The sequence below is a fragment of the Brachyhypopomus gauderio genome, chromosome 6 (assembly GCF_052324685.1).
Source record: "Brachyhypopomus gauderio isolate BG-103 chromosome 6, BGAUD_0.2, whole genome shotgun sequence".
Lineage (NCBI taxonomy): Eukaryota > Metazoa > Chordata > Actinopteri > Gymnotiformes > Hypopomidae > Brachyhypopomus > Brachyhypopomus gauderio.
The window spans coordinates 30,689,368-30,693,265 of record NC_135216.1 but is presented as its reverse complement, the minus strand read 5'-3'; the positions used below and the strand labels follow the sequence as shown (position 1 = coordinate 30,693,265).

General features: G+C 40.1%; 1 long non-coding RNA gene across 1 annotated transcript; it reads left to right on the top strand.

Moving 5' to 3' along the window:
* Positions 1-230: 230 nt before the first annotated feature.
* On the top strand, positions 231-1,120 carry LOC143517678 (uncharacterized). The gene is made up of 3 exons (XR_013132015.1): positions 231-350; positions 455-602; positions 1,081-1,120. It is a non-coding gene; the product is annotated as an uncharacterized LOC143517678 (long non-coding RNA).
* Positions 1,121-3,898: the final 2,778 nt, after the last annotated feature.

The window sequence follows — 3,898 nt, the reverse complement described above, 5'->3', positions numbered from 1 at the left end:
ATCACACATGAATATAACAGAAGTGTCAATTCCAGGTTCAGAAAGTAAAAGTCCTCACCAGGATTTTGCTCAGGCTTCCTGGATTGTGTTGATTGAGCAAAATCCTGGTGAGGACTTTTACTTTCTGAACCTGGAATTGACACCTCTGGAATATAATCAATATTTATTTCACACTACTTATTTGAAATTTAACTTGAATCCAATATCTTTCTTTTTGTATTCCAGAGTAGCAACATTGTACTCTAACATAAGTAATGCAGAGCTGGATAATTTGGTTTTACAACTTCACCAGGCTCACCCACAGTCAGGATATCGCATGATGAGAGCCTTACTCCAAGCAAGAGGACAAAGTATGTTTGTTTGAAAAATGTTTACTGCCACATTTCATATCGCCTTTGTTACAGCAACATTAAATGTCATGTATTACACTAATCATTTGCATGGTTTTCCAAAGTTACTAGAGTGCGAGAGTCATTGAGAAGAGTGGATCCAGAGGGCACTGAACTTCGAGCCTTGGCCAACCAAACTCTTCATCGGAGATCAAACTCAGTTCCTGCTCCAAATTGCATGTGGCACATTGATGGAAACCATAAACTAATCCGGTATTATTTGCTTTCTTACACCTACTTTGTTGCTTCACTCATTAGCAATTTTATCAGGTATAGTTACCATATGAGTGTGCTTATACCATATAAGTGAATATAATAGCTGTCACGTATGACCGTGTCCCCCTCCGTTAGCTGTCACTCCGAACCCCTCGTGTCTGTGTTCCGTACCTGTTTACCCCGCCCCGCTCGTTTGTCTCTGTGATTACCTCGTTAGTTCCCACGCCCCTTGTTATTACCGTCACCTGCCCCTTGTTTAATGTCATTGTATTTAAGCCCCTGAGTCTCCCTTGTCCTTTGTCTGGTATTTTGTTTGATTTGGTTGTTGACAGTCTGCTGTTGATCTGTGTACCTGACCGTGGTGTGTTGTTGGTTTTGATTCCTTGTCTGTTCTCATATCCCTTGTCATTGTCATGCCCGTATTCGCCTGTTACTCGGACTGCCCTCCCGTTATCAACCCGGACTGGTGTAGCAGACTCAGTATCGAGATGATCCAAGGAGCAGGCAAACACGAGCCAGGTGTAGACAACTATGGATTTATTCTGTAAAGATACAGCATGGGGCAAAATGGGCACACGGCAATCAGCGTTTTTTTTTCCCCACTCTGTATCGTACAGCATCCACTATGCTTCTGACGCACATAACACGCATATGCTTCGCACGTTACATGGTTCAAAAAAGAACTACCCATTAAACATTAAGAACTACCCATGCTACCCATGTTAAGAGAGCAGCAACAAAAAATGTATTCAAATAAAATATGAATAAAGTTTGGCCTGTGACCGTATAGTGTACAAGTCTCGCGTTTCAGTTAATCAATACAACATACCTGTAAAGATACAGCATGGGGCAAAATCCCAGCTTAAGGCCAGGCTGTTTATATCCTCTTTTTCCTGTGGGCTCAGCTCACTCTGGCTTTCCAGCTGTAAAATTATAATTTGTGAGACAAAACCGCCAACAGGTTTTTTCAATTTCTGCTTTAAGATAATGTAAATTCTTTAGAGTCACAATATTAGCCACATCTATATCAGGGCAGTGTTTCAACTCCAAAATAGGAGCATCTTTGTTACTGCCACTTAGAAGGGGAAGGAGAGATGGGCTCAGCCCTGAGAAGAGTGGACCTCCATGAATAAATGTGTGGCCAATCATTCTTCCCACAACTCTAAACAGGTCACCATCTACAAGTGCTTTTGATGTTGAAGGAACCTTGTGATTATCTTCTCCATTGAATAGAAGTGTTTTTCCACAGCTATCTGGGGGTTAGAGGTTAGGAGACATTTTAAAACCTAGATAAAAAGTCACACAAAATTGTTTAATAGCAATGTGGATTCAGTGAATATAATTAATTGCCTGAACATGACTGCCAAAAAAACTGTAATAGCACAAATCACCCACAGTCTGAAACAATCAGTGGTTTACCAAAACAACCAATTGAATAGCGCTGTACATCAGTCAAACATGGACGTAATTCTGAATTTGAAATAATGTCTGCAAAATCCTTTTCAGGCAACATTTACCTTACTTTGAAAAACTGCACAAATTCCATCTTATGGGAATTACATCTACTCACCAAGGTCAATGTCAAATCCAAAGTGCAGCTTGTCCATTAGGGAGAAAAAGTGTCCTGTTACTCCGTCCCCCATTGCAGCATCTCCTGTTTATGGTTGTAATGACCAGAACGCTTTAATAATCATTATTATTCTATAGTAACAAAGTCAGTCAAATGTAATTACATAGACCATGTTACCTTTAAATCTTACACTGAAGGGACTTGTCCAATCAAGATTTTGTCGTTTATAGAAGGTAAGCATTTCTCGTTCACGATCCTGTTCACTGGCATGTACATCAAGTGTCACAACTACATCTGGCTTTTCCTCAGCATTCCTTAAAATGCGCCTTCGATACATCTTGGCAGCTGTGTCAAGATCAGGCTCCATCTTCCACTCTGTGGTGTTTGTGTGAAATATTAATAATACAATAAGTTAAATATCCACATCAAAAAGACAAAGGGCTTTTATATGATGTAAATAATGTTTAGAACATTTCTGATTCATGAAAGAAAAAGTTTATTGGTTGGCCTCTTAAAATGCAAATGAACACATGTACAGCTCTGCGATATGATTAGGACTGAACCTTCAATGGCAGACTGCTGTTGAGCAATGACTGGTTGATGGATCATCAGCCACTGATGCTGAAACCCTGTCCTGCCTTTCAGTGTTGCTCTCTGCCACTGTTACTGATGTTCCCTCCTGCCCTGCATCACCATCATCCAACCTCTCTCTGTCTCTCTCATACAACCTAGTGTAATCAGCAATATGTTAAAGCTTGTGACATTTTGCAGTAGACATTATGTTCACTGGTGCTGCATTTTAATGCCCAAGTTATTACAATAACATCAGAGATGTGTATTCCTTTAACACCAATGCAGCTCTGGGGGAAGGAATAAAAAAAAACTAAAACAGACACCACTTAAAAATGACCAGCTTCTTTGCTTCTGATATTTAATATCACTGACCACTTGTGTGAAGTGAACCATTCTGCCTTTGACCCGCCCAAGCAGTGAAACACGTGCACAGAGCACAGGGGAGCAGATGCAGGTTAGGTGTCATGATCACGGGTTCTTCAGTCACGTCCTGGCACTTCGATTTGATACAGTGACCCTCCCGCTACCCTTCAGGCTATGCTTGCCCGATTTATAAGCGGTATAAATACAATTGCAAAAAATAGCGAATTTATTATTCATTTTGGAATTGGAGAAATGTTTCAATAATTTATAAAATAAAAACAAATTCAAACCAAAAACACTAAAACCTAGGTCAGTCATTTTTAAGTGGTCAATTCCAGGTGCCGCAATTAAAAGTCCTCACCAGGATTTTGCTCAAGCTTGCTAGATTTTCTAATTAGCAATCCAGGTAAAATTAGTGGAATCAACACAATCCAGGAAGCCTGAGCAAAATCCTGGTGAGGACTTTTAATCGCGGCACCTGGAATTGACGGCACTAATAATTTTAGAATAAAAGTATTATTCTTGAGATATGTAAACCCTGCCACTTACTTCTCACAGACATCAACATGGCCTGGCATTTCTGACAGGCTGTATTTCTCAGTGCAATACAAATCAAATCAAATCAAAGTTTATTTGTATAGCGCTTTTCACAACACATGTTGTCACAAAGCGCTTTACAGGATTTAAAAGGTTAACAATACTATGGGTCCAGAACCCTAATGAGCAAGCCAAAGGCGACAGTGGCGAGGAAAAACTCCCTATGATGGTGGGGATTAGGAAGAAACCT